Source organism: Lampetra fluviatilis, chromosome 5, assembly GCF_964198595.1.
Source record: "Lampetra fluviatilis chromosome 5, kcLamFluv1.1, whole genome shotgun sequence".
Classification (NCBI taxonomy): Eukaryota; Metazoa; Chordata; class Hyperoartia; order Petromyzontiformes; family Petromyzontidae; genus Lampetra; species Lampetra fluviatilis.
The window spans coordinates 2,131,745-2,150,148 of NC_136279.1; the positions used below are offsets into that span (position 1 = coordinate 2,131,745).

Here is an 18,404-nt window from a genome sequence, read left to right on the forward strand (position 1 = left end):
ACGTATTTGGCGGCTCAAGTATCTGGCGGCGGCTCATGTATTTGGCAGCTCACGTATTTGGTGGCTAATGTATTCGGTGCGGAGGTGCTGGCGCTGTGGGAGCAGAGGGCACAATTAATGAATTTCAATTAATCAGTTATGCATCATTTTAACACTGCCATCCTTGCCAACGCCACCACCATCAACGCAATCATCGTGTCACTACTATCCTCACCACCACCATAAGTAATGTTCTCACCACCTTCTTCATCGTCATCCAATACCTACCAATCAATGTATATCATCATCAGCCAATGCATATCTCCATCATCATTACTATCATCAATAACATCCTCGCCAGGCCAGGAATCATTGTGAGAGAGGAGCTAATGTAAACATTTTACAGCCCTTTCTGAATCCATTGCAAGATGAAGGCCTACCCCTGACTTGTCATTCATGGCGGTTGTTTGGCCATACTTTGCCACGCGGATCACTGATATCGTGGCCAGTGATCACACTCACCACTGTTAACCGGCCACTGGGTTTAAACCCGGGTCACCAAGTTCCAATCATGGTACTCTCACCATGATAGACTATGTACATAGCAATCACGTTGACTCTTGCACCTACCGTGAGCTCGTCAACCGATAGTACACCTCCAGTTTAACACGTAGGCTTTCGCGACCAATATTATTCATAATCAACGTTTTTTGGGTTAGATCGCGTTATTTATAAATGTGTCGTAACCCTCCACCACCCGACACGGCCAATCAGCAAAAAAGTGTCACGTTGACAAAAGACAAATAGTGCACTGCTTTAGCCCACCGGTGTGTTGAAGCGTGAAACCACAACACTTTTTTGCTGATTGGCCGTGTCGGGTGGTGGAGGGTTACGACACATTTATAAATAAAGCGATCTAACCCAAAAAAACGTTGATTATGAGTACACCTCCATCCCACACGCCGCCAATGGCGCAACGACACGCGGCGGCTTTGTGACGTCGCGCGTGAGCAAAATTCCATGAGTTCTGTTAGCAGCTGAGTGGCTGCAATTGGAGCATTAAATGTGGATCGTCCGACTCTTGAGGAGAAAAAAGTAGAAACGCGCGGCAGGGAGTGAGCGAGCAAGGTGCAGCGCAAGTGCAGAGGCGCGGTAAGGAGGGTGGTGATGGGAGATGTTTTGTCTGCGGATCGAAAATAATTAGGGCGGGAGTCGTTGAGTTGTTGGAAAAGTGTGTGGGAAGAGTGAGGAGAAAGGAAAAGGTGAAGTGGGTGGATTATAATGAGGGGAGAGCGAAAGGGCAACGCAGAACCTGCGTGTATATGAGGGGAACCTTGTTGTGAATGCATGTCCGGTCGATCGCAACTTAACGCGACAATTAATTTAAACATTCGACTTCCGTCCTGAAACTTGTGCTCCGAATAGACCGCTGAGGGGGAAGAGTGAGGAAGGCAATCGTGGTGATGATGGTGGCGGTGAGAGTGAGGACTAAGGGGAAGGAGGAGTGTGGTGGGTGTGGAAAAACGGTGGTGGCAGAGGAACCGGAGAGGAAAGAGCCTCGACCACTTTATCATTACGAAGATAACATACCGAGGCAATGACCCACACTCAAGCAAGCAACCCCAGAAGGGTCATTGTCAAAATAGGTGGCTTTTTACAATGTATTGTCACGAGGGAATTAGTTGTAATTACAAAAGAGGCTTACGTATTTTCATTATTTTCCTTTCACATCACTGCCAATGCTGGTCTTGAAATATTAAAGGCGGGAAGGGGGTTGTTAAGAGTTGGAGAGCAGGTTCTGGAAATAAAAATTGCTATTGCGCATGTACAACATGGCCTCTTCTCCACAACGATACGGACAATGTCCCGATTGGATGAATTGCACGTGAGATTGGCTTCTAATGGGCCAGGACAGCCTCGTTTAGGGTTTGACAGTGGATCCTATATTCCAAGGGCTGTGACACATGCTGCATCTTGCGTGTCACATGTGCGACAGGGCATCATTCCCATAAAGCACGGGGATGTCTGTTACTGTCAACGTAATGCACAGATTGCTCAATATACTCGGATACCCTCTTTGTCTAACAATTATCTTATCTCAATCATTGCCACTGATGTTTATTTATGACTAGTAACCAGTGGTGGACTTTGTCAGATTTTTATTCTCTTTGGCTTCACACTTCAAGGGAGGTGAATTACTTTGTTTACGGATGAGACTTAAAGCAATGTGTGTTCCTGTAATACCGGAGACGCTACGGAGCTCCTCAATGCAGACACCGCCGTTCAAGTTCGAGTTTTCAAGTTTATTTTGTTTAACCAGGTCAAAATTCAAGAGACCAGGACAGACTAAATTTTCAAGAGTGACCTGGGGCATTAAGTCTGCCATCAGGGGGCGATGATTTCTGCTTGTGTGTATAATACCAATTATACAGTTTAACACGTATGTATTCGTGACCAATTGTAAATGTTGTGGGTTTACTCTCCAACACACAAGTGGGCTGAACTAGTAACATGTTTTGTTTACGTGAGAACTCTAATTGTCTGGATTGGGTGGTGGCAGGTTTAACGACACATTTGTTTTTACGCAATCTAACCCAAAAAACCTCTTATGGACCGATTGAGTCATTTTCAGAATTGGCAAATTTGGACCCCGACGCCTACTCTTGGGATCAGGGCATCTTTAGCGCTAATTGTCAAGCAGACGGTGCGAGTTATTACAGTGATCACATGCCGTGACAATGATCAGGGCTGGCCAATGGATACGAACCGTGAACAAATTCCGAACGAACGCGCTAACGCTAGACCACATCACCACCCCAGTCTGGCTAATGTTGGCCAGATAAGTCATGCAGAATCATTTAGTAATAAGGATAACCTTTAAACGATTGCATGCTTTGATTAGGAACAATATACTTTATTACATAAACGAGTAATCTGATCAAACGTAGGTGCTATAAAATGCAACCTAATAGTAGCTTGCTCGTGAGGCTGAAGTTTGGGTTTCTGACGTTCCATTTCCGCAATCTCATCAAACTATTGCAATAGACAGAGACCAAAGCCGTTGATGCCACCACACCTCTCACCGCCGCTTTCTACCTTCCGCCAGATCCCACAGCTGCTTTCACAGTAGAAACACAGCGACCCCCATAATCTGCCCTTAGAGTGTCCCTCCCTTCGGTCTTCCCCTTGGTCACCAGGCTCGCGGAGGCCACTCCAAAGCCTCTCTCGGTAGCCGGCCCCCTTCTCTATCCTTCAACCGCATGGCCGACCAAGCATATTTTTGTCGACAAATCATATCGACAACTCTGACTCGGAATGTTGTCTTCCGGACTCCTGTATTGTTCATCCAGTCTTGCCACAAAATTCCTGGTATTCGTCGAGAGACACCTGAGCTCAAAATGCGAGCAAACTTCAGTGTCTCTCACAAGCTACCCATTAGAGTGCATTTCATAGCACCTCCGATTACCCACACCTCCGATTAGCACGGTTGACTACGTGAGATGCGAAATAATTTTTCAACATACACACAGTTTGAACAAATTCCTCCACTCGAGTGCATTTCGTACCACCTACAGAACCTACAGTTTTATAAAATGACTCATTTACTGCCCAAAGTCAAATGTCCGCAACTCTTTTCAAGCCGGTTAGTGAGTCTTCAGCTCTTGCGATCCCTACGGAAAAGTGGACGACACCCCCTCCTGCCTCAAATACCCATCTCCTCTATGCTCAAGATTCTGTCCACCCGGCAGTGTAAGTGGGTGTGCCACAGCAGGCCGAGACGAGATGTTGTGCGTGGTGGGGTAAAGTTTAGACACTCCCAATGCTGCCACAATGCCGGGGGTCCAGCGTGGTAGAGGCCGCCTCCAAGAGGGGGTCTCTGGTGCTCCCGATTGCGGACGCCCTTCTACCAGTGTCCACACTGTGGTCGTGCGAGCACGGCAATTGCAGGGCTGTACCTTTATAATGTTTGTATTATCCGTGTTGTTTCTGAAATCGAAGTACGGTACGTGTAATGTACCGTATTAGTGAAGTGTACAAAGATCCCCCATATAGCGTTAACAGACTGTTGGGGAAAGTGCTGTTGGTGAGCACCTGTGAAAGCCGGCATGGCACACGAGGGCGTGAGTGGCCAACACCACGCTCGACCACCTTTGTCTCCCTAGTGGCAATGTTTACACACCACTGCACCAGGTACTCATGAGGCCCAGTCGACCTCGGGGAGGCCCAGAATTGGTTCAGATAATCATCACTGGTGTTGGTGGCCATGAGCGGGAATCGAACTCGGTTCGCCGGGTTCGTAGCGAAGTGAAGTGTATGCACCGTGTCGCCAGCATTAAACACAGTGGCAGTACGAATATGGAGGCAATCTGCATAACGGTAGTCGGAGATGCCAAGACTCTGCAGCAAGGAAACTGATGGCAACAAAAATATGTAAAAAGTAGCCTAAGGAAAGAACCATTGGGAACATCAGTCTTGAGGTTCATGCTGCAAGGCAATTCACCAGTCAAACTGGAACAAGATGAGCCATTTCAGAGGTATAATACAGGTTCCACGATATTATCACAGCCATTGTAACAATATTGAATGATCTTATGGTATCGAACGCCAAAGGAATACATGACAAAACAAAGCTAGGCGGGCGACATCTGCAGCTATTCCTTAATAACCGATGACATTTAGAAGAGCAATATAAATAGTGACGCTTTCAAAATTAACAATGCAATTAAGTAGCCGAGTATTTAACATGATTGACGTTTCATAGCAGAAACTTCAATAAAGTTAAATAAATATTGCAAAGTTGAAAGGGGGCTGTAATTTGTCTTAAGGGTTGGGTGGATGCAGACTATAAATGGTCGATAATGGTCTGGTAGACTTGTTTAAAGATTGTTTTCGAGCCAAAGTGAATGGTGTATGACCAATTGGAAGAAAGATGCAATTATTTATTTTTACAGGAAAAGATCGGTTTGGAATAGGCCTATTCTCAAATGGGTTATTTTAAAATGTTTGCTTATTTCCTGAATTTTAACCAAGGAGACCTCTTTATGAGGAGTGCAACACACATTTGTAACGGGAACATGGGCATCACACATTTGTAACGGGAACATGGGCAGAAACGTCAAAGCCTCTGGTAATATCAATAGAATGGAGGAATATTAATTTCTGCAGTCACGAAAGCTTTAAGTCAAGATTTAGAATGGAGGAAACCAGACGTTTACTCTTATGTGTTTTGATCTTTACACTTCTCAGTATCTATGAGTGCTACTTTGTGCGCAGAAAAAGTTCTCCTGCATAGAAACCGCAAAATACATGGTGAATGGCGTGCGTACGTTTACGAAAAGACTGGTTCACTCAAGACTTCTGGAATAAATAACATAGCTCAAAGCGAAAGTGGTATCCATAACAACAGCCATCCCACATACGAGAGCAGCAGCCCAAATCTTGTCTCATTAGTGTGCCTTAGTTTGGCACATAGTCTTGGACAATTATGCTAAATATATGTAAGCCTACTACAATAATCCTAAACCGGTTAAATAGCATTACAATGTATATATTTAGAAGCAAATAAATGTAATATCTACTCCCACTCAGCATGCGTTAATATAGCAAATTAATTGCAGCTTTTTTTAAGGCACTCTATATCATATAAATGTTAAAGTTTTGAAGTGATCTGCTGGTGCTGGGTCTGCTTTGTATTGCATGCCATTACGTCACGTGGCCATTACCGGCTGGGCGATTGGTTAACCCGGGGCGCATGAACCTACGGCCTCATTGAAATTGGCCACCTTGTCGTCCAGTGGTGCTTGATGAGCATTGTGAACATCCGACACCGCTTTCATCACCACCACGACCACCATCATCATTATCAGCCAGGATCAATCCACTGTTGGATAAAGGCCCGCCCCCAAGCTGTTGCCATATTTCACGATCCTGCGATGTAACAATCCACCCGGGCAAGTTCCGTTTCCCTGGCTTGCCACTCTTGTCATCAGTCTTGACCATCGGCCGCGGCCCCTTCCAGTAGTGACATGTCCTTCCCTGACGCCGCTTGGTTTTCCAAACAGAACGACGACTGTGAACTTTGCGTGCGTTGTCCGATCCACGAGATCCTCCACCTCTCGACGTAATTTTACGATTGCCCATCGCTCCACGCTTCTTTGTGAAATTTTCCAGAGGTAAAACTGCCCGAAAACATCATGCCAAGACTAACCTCGACAGACTTGGTAGCCTCCAGTCAAAACACGTGTGGTTCAACCTTGAGTTGAAACTTAACATTTTCCACATCTGCTCCACTCAGGAGTCTGCTCAACGTTGCACTTAACTCCAATTACGGTGTGATACTTATAATTACTGTCATTTTAATTAGATTTATGCAATATACAGCACTCACATACACAGCAGAACTCCTCTCATCTGTAATGAGTGGCGATTGTCATCATTAAGAAAAATAACGGATGAAACGAATGTTCGTCTTTTGATCTGCCCAAACAATATATATTCTTACAGTTTTCAACAAATCCATGTATTCACTTATCACAGATGACGGAATACATTTAGCCCTTGACTATACTCAACTGGTATTAACAAATGGGTAACGTGGAAATGTTTCCATTCTCTATATTTAAGATACATTTCATGCCCAGGATTTCTCGTTGTTTGGTGTGCAGTGCAAAACAACGGATTTACGCTTTACTTGGTGTAACTCTATTCAGACAACGCAAGTCGGTGCCTTAAACCAAAATAATTTGCACACAAAAAAAACGTATACAATTTGTGCGTGTGCAAACTGCGCAAGGTTGGCCGGCCACGTTGCAAGTGGCGACGATGACCGACAGGTCAAGAATAATAACAAAAGTTGTGTTCAAGAAATGGAACGCACCTGAGAGGCAATTGACCAGGAATAGTAACTCGTGCACTAGTTGGAGGCAGATTTTTACGTCGCAGGTTTATGAGAGATGGTGGCGGCTTGGAGAGGTCTTTGTCCAGCGGTGAATTGTTCATAGCTGCTGATGATTAGTATTAATTAATGATTAAATGTATTTTTTAAACCATGAATAAACATGCTTGGTACAGAAGAAAAGTGTACTGCAACCAGCTTGTGATTGCAGTACCTGTACGTCTCATACTCGTGTGTGTGTGTGCCTGCATTGCCCATACAGAAGAACACAGCACTAACACCAAACGTCAAACCAGCAGCAGCGAGGGGTTGTCTGCCTCTTACGTATAATTCATCTTGCAGGAAAGTAGGCACCGTTTCTGCAATTAAATTCACGTTCAACATTATAGGCAATTAATTCGTTTTTAACCCCCCTCCATCCCACAGTGCAAAGGGGCAAGACCTGGCATGCTGCACGCACGCACGAAGAAGGAGCGGGATGTGAATGTAGCTTCCGTATTTCAAAGATAATGCTACACAGCGAGGTCTGCCTGCATAAACCCAAGCCCTTGAACCCTCATCCTGGGAGATTGGCAACATCGTGAGTAGAAGTCATCTGATAGTGATGGGATCCTTACCGTAGAGTTCAAATGCCCAAGGCAGATTGAGTCAATTGGCCACCTATTATATGGCGTCGGTATTCTGAGTATTTGTGGCATTATAAAAATATGGTGAGTTAGCAGTAGGGCAGGAGCATCCACAGACATTGGGGGAGGAGAAGCCACTGGTCAGTTGCCTGCAAGCAACCAACCACCATACAATGCACGTTACGTAGCCAACCGATTAGCACGGTTCAATTGCTCCGTATGGTGCGAAAGAGGTTCAACATACATACATACATGAGCCCCAATAAGATGTACCATTGCACCTGCAATGTCAATTGGATTAACAAGATGCGTATAGTTCACTCGGGTGCTGTGTTGGCTGTTAATAGTATCTGAGTAGAACCTGTATCTCCAAATGAGAGATAAATGTTGAGTGGAAGTAAGGATACTGCAACAAAGAAACAATATATTAAACAAGGAAGTTCCCAGGTTAATGGAAAGGTCAAAAGATTGACAGAGCACGTCCATGTGGGAATACTAACAAGTGAATTTAGCAATTAAATAATACGGATAGGGTTGTTTAAGATGCCAATGGACCTTTTGGAATAGTTGTCAAACAGACAGCAGGAAGAAGGCGCATAGGGGATTCTCATTACAGTCGTAATACGATTGAAACGTGTTACCAAGTTTCTGCCAGTGGGTAAACAGATCATTTATATAAAGTTTAAGCATAGTGATGCACCATTGGTTGAAGCCTGTGCAAAAAACCGAGGCTGCATAAGATGACACAAAAAAAGAGTGGGAAGACGAATGGAGTGTGTCCTGGATGAAACCCGGGCTTGGCTGGTGGCCTCCTGATTCAGTTGCAGCCACATGAGGGGACATGTGTTGTATGTTACCCACCGATGAAAGGGAATGACGAGAGCAGCTCACGTGCGGGAGCTATTTGGGCTGTTGCATCGTGTGGTACTGTGAGCAAAGGTTCCAGCAGTGGATAGATCATTGCCGATCATAATTTAGATTTTTTTTTAAGTTCACGCGTAATTAGAAAATGTTTCGAAATGCAATACACATTTGAATAGATCTTAAATTGGACAATGCATAATTGTATACCTAAAGCCATAGTATCGCCTACACGTTTATAACAATGTAAAACCAAGTAACTGCTTACTGATCACTGCATAGCATGGACATGCACCAACATATATTTCAGACTTGTTTCAGAAGATATCAACCATAATGTGTACAATGAGGCCTGTAGATAATGTTCTAAAACAAATATCTACTTGTAACAATTTGGCAAGCCACAATCTCCGTGCTAGAGCAGTGGCAAGTGTCTATCTTAATACTGTTAATTCACTGATGGCTGAACACAATATTACAAAGATAATATCCGAATTCATCTCTTACTTAATAGGTTTGAGCATATTGGTTAGGGTGCATTGTAAATGAAAGATAATATATCATATTATTGTGTGGGCTTGTACAAGTTATTACTTATGTAAAAGGAATTGATACGTTTGATAAGCGCACCAAAAATTATTATTAACTTTAAGTGGAAGCAATTAACCCTTAACTGCCCAAGCAAAGCACATTCCGAAGAATATATCTTTTTAAACGACTGTACAGTACTGTAATTCAATAACAGGTAGTCCAATGAGGCCCAGGATTCATTCTGAAAAGATCAGATTACATTGCACAATAGTAGATATTTAATAGGGATGGATTATTGGGAGCAGATTTTGTTAACTTAGTATACTGTATAAACAACAAGCAATTATTTAATAAAATAAAAATAGATGTTTACTATTTTTTAGTTCTCGGTAAAGCAGCCAAAAAGTACTGCAAGCGTTGTCTTATTATTGAAGCTCGAGATAGTTTTAAAATGGCGGCAGGTGTTTTACAATAAAATGGCCGTGGTGAAGGGGTCTTAGGCACAGCCCAGTGAAGCAGTCCCAGCGCCCCGTAATTCCAGGGTTCTCAAGGGGCTCCGCTCTGTTTAGATACCTGGTTGAGATTGGCGGCCAGTACTTTATCTTTCTGTTGTAGTTGGTGCGTCCTCTCATGGTAGCTCTCCTGTTATAGTTGGATAGTGCTTGGGCAGTCCTCATTGAGAAAAGAGGCCTCTTATTTAAGGTTACGATTATAAAAAAGAACGTATGAGAGTAAAGCATGCTACGAACTAGAGAGTACGAGTTAGCTTTAGATCACTTACGCACTTCAATATACTTTGATTTTACAATCCTTGCCAGTAGGTTTTATTTGTGAAGCACCAGGAGAGAAAATGTAAACACTGCTTACAAAGACTTCAAATATATCTGAACAGTAATATCATTAGAGAAGCCAATGAACTTGTTTACTGCGTTTCTGAAAAAAAACTCTGTTCAGCATACCTATAATTTCTCTATAGGACAACTACCATAGACTTACTCACCAAGTAGAATTTATATTTTATTGACCCGAGAGACAATGGAAATTTGAACAAATAACCAAAAATCAAGTGCTGTGTATAATGCACCAGCTGGATGGCTAACTGTATTAAACACTATGAGATTATTTAATTTGACTGACACCGAGTGGCTCCCGCATACATTGTTCTTCTGGCATTTACTGATAAGTAATCCAAGATGGTTGAACTGCCCAAGAGACAGAGTCCACAGTCCATGTGTCAGATTGATTTGTTTTATCATTCAAAGCACCAGGTTCATGAATGCAGAAGATTACATAGCTTTATTTTCTTTAAATGCTGTGAGTTATCATCTGTGAAATAAATTATCTGTCTTTACAGACCTGGTTTGGCTCGGGTTGAGTGTGGACACAGCGATCGTTGTGAGTAGGCCATGCTCGATAGCTATTATTAGTATTCTTGTTCACCCAGCAAAGCCTCACTTGACTCATTTTCAGGAGGGTCCTACCAAGTTTTCACAGTAGGGGGTGATGATTGCTAATGTATGATCCCTATTAAATGATTTGCGGGTAATTTGTCAAATTAGGATGACTCAAGCACACCATGGTTTTCTCCTGCGAATGACGTCTAGGGATCTTTAAGTTCCATCGAGTAGCAGACAAGATGTGCTGTTCTTAATACACCTGCACGCACTTCCATTCCCCTGTAGCCAAACATCTCGCAAGATCTGAACATTTGCATATGAAAATGGCGGCGCTTCCGCTCTATTGTGACGAGCCACCATCTCTTTGGCTATTGGTTGCTACAGGATCCCACTGTAAACTGATTGGTCCTCCTGTGATTCGCCCCTCCAACAGACTCAATTTTCTTCCTCATGTTTATAGGGCGCCACGGTGGCGAGATGTTAACTCCCTCGCTTGGTATATAGAAGTCCATAGGTTCGATGCCGACACTGACGACTGTCTATTTGGAGTTTTATTGTTCTCCACGTGGTCGTGTGGATTTTTCTCCGAGCCCTCCGGTTTTCACCCCCACATTTATAGTCAACGTGCGTTTCGTGTACATATTTGGCTGCAATAAATGTCTGCATCATAAGCCACTTCGTTGAGCTATCATTTGTGGCCAGGTACCTCCTGAAAAAGAGCTACATAGCTCACGGAGCCTTACCTGGTAAAAAACAAAGCTGCGTTTTTATATCTTTCCCCTGATTGGATGGAATTTGTATCCTCGGCATTTAATAATATTCTTCACTGCCACGCCTCGGCATCTCTTAGCTCACAAACAACCTTAGCCGTTCACACGCGACCCTCCCCACGCCAGCGTAACACGCGGACACCGCACAATGACAAGCGAACATCAGCCCCTCATTCACATTATCATCTCCAACACCAACGTGACCATCGTAATTCAACCCTGTAACTCGGTCATAACAGAAGCAAGGGTTGATGAATCATATACAACATCATGGGACCTCCTTTGCCAGTCACAAAATATGAGAACAGGTTTTTTCCCCTTTTTTCTGGCAACAAAAAAAACCTTTTACAAGGAATCATGTCAGCATTAACCACAATACTTGTGGTCAGAATGCAAACAAAAAACATACTCTGCTAATACAGGGTGACCCAAAAAAAACTGGCCCCAACTCTAATTAGGCCCCGTTTCTTAGTGTTTTGTCCGAATGAAATGAAACTTTGGTCATAACTAGTTTATTATATTCAAAACATCAAATCAAAACACTAGGGTCTTTGGCCTTTTTTTCTCCGTTCTACAGCATGTGCTCTAGATGGCCTCCATTTAGCTCCGTGCATTTCTTGAGGCGCAGCACGAAGTTGTCCATGACGTTCTTACAGACTGAATTGGTAATGGCTCTCATCTCCTCCCTGATGGTTTCCTTGAGTTCCGTGATGGTTCTGGGTTTCCCTGCGTAGACTCTGTCCTTAAAATAGCCCCAAAGAAAAAAATCTGGGGGGCTTAGGTCCGGGCTATGGGGTGCCCACTCAAAATCAGTCTTGAGACTGATCACTCGGCCTCCGAAGTTCTCTTTCAGCCAATCTCGGGACAGGTTTGAGGTGTGAGAACTTGCTCCGTCTTGCTGGAACCAGAACTTGCTCATGAGCGACGGGTAGAGGGTCTGGAGCTCACTCTTGAAGGTTTTGAGGACCTCCACATACCGCTCCTTGGTGACTGTCACTGCTGCGCCAGATTCTTCGATGAAGATTGGTCCGATGATGCCTCTGGCCGAGATTGCAGCCCACACCGTGCACTTAGGAGAGTGCAAGGGCTTGGTGGCTACTTCATTGGGTCTGGAGGACCCCCAGAAGACATTTGTCTTGGAGTTCGCCTTTCCGTCAAGATGGAAGTGGGCTTCATCTGAGGTCCAAAGGAGGTTAAGGAAACTTGGTGTCTCCTCGATCTTCTCGAGCATCTTGACTGCCATAGCGCTCCTCTGCTTCTTGTCTGAGGCTGTAAGGGTCTGCAGCGTCTGTATTTTGTATGGGTAAGCCCTGATATCGTTCACCAGCACTCTCCTGCAAGTCTCACGGGACATACCGAGGGACTGACTTCGCTTACGCACAGAGCGTTTCGGACTCTGCTGGAGAGACTCTCTCACACTTTCGACCAGCTCGGCTGTTCGCTTCTTGGGACGTCCCGAGTGGCTTGGACGGTTCTCACTGGCAGCGTTGAGGTTCTCCACGGTCCCATACTTCTCGAAGTGGGCCACCCAGTTCTGAATTCTGCTTTTGGATGGAGCCTTTTCACATTCGAACTGACGCATGAAACTGTCCTGGGTTTTCTTAAACGAGCCTGTCTTGTAGTAAAATTTAACACAGTGTATTCTTTGTCCCAGCTCCCACTGGGGTCTTGGTGTACTCACGGTCGTTGATTCTGCCATGTCCTGTAAAAAAAGGGCAATCGATGAATAAATAAAGGAGATATCACATAAAGTGTACACGGGGCCCGTTTTTTTTGGGTCACCCTGTATATGCATTGTCTTTGAAACTGATTGGTCCACACCAGAGACATCTTTCTTTTGAGCCTCGTCTCAAACGGTGTTAGACCAGAGGACGCCAAAAGGCATATTCTGACCACAAGTATTGTGGTTAATGCAGATATGATTCCTTGTAAAAGGTTGTTTTTGTTGCCAGAAAAAGGGGGGGGGGGACCTATTCTCAATCATACGCAAGTTGTCAAACTCACTTCCCGTTTAGCATCGAGGTGCCATGCCCTAGCTCGTCAGAATGCGACAGTGTGGACTAATCCCCGTCTGTTCCACCAATATTTGATCGTGTTGTCCCCTCGCACGTGTGGGTTTTCTCCAGGTGCTCCGGTTTCCTCACACGTACAGTATATAAGGACTCATTTATCGCATTAAAAACATTTAAATCTATGCGTCTCTGTGTTTGCAGAATGTGCAAAGGCCCTTCGTCACAGTACCCACACATCAGTAGCAAAGGAGAGATGATCTTTCCAAATTGTGGGCCTATCTCTCCATCGATGACCACTGTTGACTTGCCGAATGAGTACGTATTTTATTGACCGCCGAGAATAATAATAGGGAATCCACTAACAAACCTACCAAATGAATCGGGTGCTCAGACCACAGCACCCTATAGACCAGATAACTTAAACACTTTGTGCATATCTGTATACAATCAACTCTAGATTGTTAAGGATCATTGGGAGTTGCTTGGATTAAAAAAAAACACGGACAATGTAAAACATACGTAAATTAGGCTTAAAAAACATATCTATTACCGACATAGAATATCTCTGTTGTTTTTCATTGCTTCTTAAAGTTATTGGTTTACTTGCCTGCATGTCTGCGTTCTCGTGGGCTGGAGAACAAAGCCCCAAATGCTTTTGAATACATTACACGACCATTAAAATACGCGTTAAACGCATTTATTCGACTCTAAATACTATAAAGTGCGCTAAAATAACGATAACTTTAAACAGTGTCCGTGTTATGTGTTGTGTATGTTGTGCACTGTGTGGTGTAGTAATTTACTGTACAGTACTCACCAATTAAGCGTGCTGCCCTCACAAGAAACCAATAATCCCGAGTGTCGAGTGGCAAAAACAACGCCTCGCTAGACATTCTATTGCTGTACTATCACCAGCACGGCGACAATAGAGTACGCTGGACAATACTCCGAAAACACGTGGCATATACAGTTGGGTGGGGGGGGGACCACGTGGTATCACTGTGAGACCACGTGCTCTTACGGGGTAGTCACGTGCTCTAGAGGGGAGCCGCGTGCTCTCGCAAATTTAACCATTTGGAGATACAGTAATTAAACAAATTTGGATTATGACGACAAGTACAAAATGGGCTACTCTTGCGTTTGACGTCACGTGAACTTCAACGTCCACTCCGAGGCAGACTGTGCATGTTGGCTTGCTGTATTTATGATTATTACAGCCGCAGTAATCAGAAAATGTATTGATTTATACTGCGGGGAATCCGACGAGCTATGAAGCTCTTGTTCACAATGTCCAGTAGGTGCAGGTCAGAAAGTTAGAAGAACAAACAAGAGAAAACCACGATAGGGGCGCAAAGTAGAGGAGATGTAATAATCAGGGCGGCCACCGGATTCGAACCGTGAACTCTGAAACGAGTGGGGGAACGCGTTGCCGACAGTCACCGCGCCAATCACTGTCACCCCTCCCCCTGCTCACACCCCATTAGCCCCCCCCTCCACCCCGACCCCCATCGCTTCGCACCCCCCTCCCCCTCAAGCTGTTAGCGCCCGGTACCCCCCTCCACCCCAACCCCCACCGCCTCGCGCTCACCCCCCCCATTCCCCAACGCACGCTGCGAGCGGCGTGGCCCCCTCTACCCCAGCCCCCCCACCGCCTTGCCCCCTCCTCTTCCCCCACGCACATCGCGCTGTGAGCGCGTGGTTACCCCCACTCCGACCCCCCACCACCTCGCCCCCCCCCTTCCTCCACTCACACACCACGCTGTGAGCGCGTGGTTAACCCCCCCCCCCACTCCGACCCCCCACCACCTCGCCCCCCCTCTTCCCCCACTCACACACCACGCTGTGAGCGCGTGGTTAACTCCCCCCCCCCCCACTACTCCGACCCCCCCACCGCCTCGCCCTCACCCCTCCCTCGGACTCGCGTCGCTGAAGCTGTGGGAATGCAAAGTCGCGTAGCCACTTCGTAGTCGCGTAGCCACTTAGCGATAGCCGAGGAGGGTTTGTGGCGCACGTGAAGACGCCTCGAGGTGTCTGCGGACAGACGCGCGCTCAAGGGGCAGTCTCAGACGGGTATCCCCCAGCGCGTGCAAATACGCGGCGTCACGTATCGCGTTTACTGGGAAGGAAAAATCATGCATACGCATGGATTATGTAACGCTTGTAAAAAAAAAATCGTGCGTTTGTCATCGGAAGTACGTACAACAAATAGCGACCATATTTACAAGAGCTGTTGTACCCAACCCCTTTGCATGAATGCATTAATGCTTTGAACCTTAAGAGTTGGGAAGCGTTTATAAGTATCACACCTCCACGTGTATGAATGTCACACATTGGATATTCACTGTGAATTATGGGGGGAAAGCTGCGTCTCGAATGGCAATGCCATTGTTGCTAGGCTGGGACCATGAACTTCCAACACTTGAGAACCCAACTACTGGACATCTGTGAGCTTTATAGTTCATCGGATTCCTCCAGTCTAAATAAATATACTGACTCTGACAGCCATGGGTTCCCAGATTCAACGCCTGGATGGATCTCCGCACCAATGTTTGCCTGGCTAAATGCTAAACGAATGTTGGCCATCTGGCCACAATTTGACGGTCGTCTCAATCGTGATGGCATCGTCCTGTTAGACATGGGTATTATCCAGTGTGTCGGCCATTCCACTGCAGTTTCCTATGTTTTCATGCAACGACTGATAATGGAGTTTAAGAAGATATTGGGCACTGTACACAAAATACAAATGGGGCTTTCTTTGTGTGTGGGAGGCATTTAAATTAATTGCCCATTAAGAACAAAATCACCTCTTAGGCAGATTAGCTCAAGGGCTCTTGGTAGGAACCACTTTTCTTTCTCTTGAACCACACAATCTGGTGCTTTGCAGCAACTATAGCTGTGGCCGTTCACTGCATACTTTCCTACAGCCACATCCTCTTATAACGATGCTATTGGGAATGCAGCAAACTTTCGCCATATCGTAATAAAATGGAGCCCACCAAAATGAACACAAATAAAAAATAATAATATAAATATGTGCAGTCCTCTCAATATAGCAGTGAAATTTACCAGCATAACACTGCAGTCCAATTTACTTGCGTTTTATCGTATCAAACTTCAGAAACAATATCACTGCCACAATAGTTACATTAACTCCCAATACATTTGCAAGTAGAGACACAGATGAAAGACTACGCGTTGTACTGTATCTGGGCTTGGACTCATACGCATTATCGGTGTTGTTTTAATTCACTCTCTTCAGACAAATCTACAATAACTTATTCATAATCGAACAATTTATGAATGAGTGACTCAAGTGCCTAATTGCCTATGCTGGAGCACTCTGCCATCACTGCTTAGACCATGGGTTGGAATTAGGCCACCCACCCAAGATGATTAAGATTACAGGATTAAAAATATAATGTTGTTGGAAGATGGTCTAATCCAAGCGACCATTGACCCATCAAAAAACACCACAGTGCAAATTTGGTTTGCACATGTCAGGCTTTGACTGCGTTGGGAGGGATTTTCCCGCACAGCCACAATGTCAATTGTTGACTCGTACAGGACAAACACAGTCTGGAGGTCATAGTAAGGTACAGAAGATACAGGATATCAAAGGTCTGATGTCCCTTTCAGGCCATTTTGAATTACACAACAATTTCCTCCTCGGTTCTTTGAAATAACGACTGGTCTACAGGAGCAATTCAGTCTAGAGGTCACGATCAGGAGCTGCAGCGACACTTATTTACAGAAAGTTAAGATATCAGTGGTTGTAAAAACTGACATTTGTCAATTTATCTCTCCAAGATTGTAGTTATTAAAACATGTGTTACAAAATTTTGACCAATTTTGCATGGAAAAAAACATGCATTTTGCTTAACTGATATAATCAGATACTGCAATGATAAAAAAAACACAACATTGAAGTCCTATGGGGTTATTGATTTATTTTGAATGTGTTGTAATTAATTAGGACTCTGACTAAAAATGTGTAATGCTGAATGGCAAAATGCATGGGTTTAGAAGACTATGCTCACATGTTTTCCAATTTAAGCACAGTATTTGCACAATGCCTCACCACCATATCATGTTTTAGGAAATTAATGAAACGATGACAGAACAAGATATGTCAGTTATTAGCTCAGAAATTGTTAGTTTGTCTATTAGTTTTCTTAGCTGACTTGAAATTCAAATTAAATTGTGTATTAATGTGTGCTGCTGCTAAACAAATTCTTCAAAATGCCAGGTTTATTTTAAGAATCTTAATAGTGCTTTCTGTTGTGCACGGATCCTCTAACCCTGTTAGAATACACTATGGTGTACAGCCTATGTCAATCCACCGCGGTATGAAGGCTTCTCTTCACATCGTGCCAATAAATCATGGGGTTGTTTGACTATACTTCACCATTCTGGTCAGTGCAGGTTGATGAAATGGTTGCCCAGGACTGATTCAGATATCACTCGTCCACCGATGTTCGCCCTGCCAGGCAATTGAACTCTGATCTCCAGGTTCACTCCCCTGACTGCACTGTAACATCTTAAGTTATGCAAATGCTTTTGTCGATAATTAATTTGAAATCACAAACATGCAATTGCTGATCAAACAAAGAGTTGCATGGGAGTAGCACACAGAGACCATCACCTATGTTATAAGAAGGTTATTTACAGGGTGCTTCAAGAACATGTTAAAACTTATATGGGACTATCATTTTTTATGGAAAAAGAACGGATAATACACTGTGACATGATAACAAATGTAATGTTAATAGCTTAAACTAGTCAAAGAGTCTCCACTTGTTCGCCATCATTGTCAACGCGTGCCTGGAATCTTCTCCAGGTGGTCTCCAGAGCCCGGAGGCACATTTCATGTGGTATTGTTGCAAATTCTCAGAAATGGTAAAAATAGTTTTAAGCATCCTGTATAACTAGAGCAGTATACATTTGGATGCTCATAATTCGGTGGACAATTCTGCCAATATGTAAATGGAGTACACAGTGTTGGGCCATATCATTGACCTGGAGAAAAGGTTGTTAGACTGTTTCGGACAAATATGATAAACGTTTGAACGAAAATACGTTCAGGTGTTGGTAAGAATGCCAGAAGTTTTCATGATATTCGCATTTGCCTGTTTGGGACTCGTTTTACTGAACGGGGGGCGGATAGTGGGAGTGGATTAGTTGACTTTTAGCTCCATCGCACTATGTTGACTTACATTTAGAACTTCCTTACTGCTCTCCTGTCCCAGAACAGATCTCATAAGCAGGCCTCACGAATGTTGCTCGTCCAATGCATGGAGCAAGCAGTAGTGGCGCTCATTACGTTTTCTCGTGTG

The 18,404-nt window shown here is 44.3% G+C and overlaps 1 protein-coding gene across 18 annotated transcripts in view; it reads left to right on the forward strand.

The window, feature by feature from the left end:
* LOC144932389 (myelin transcription factor 1-like protein) overlaps positions 1 to 18,404 on the forward strand; it is a 268,350-nt gene that overhangs the window by 46,804 nt on the left and 203,142 nt on the right. The window lies entirely within an intron of this gene.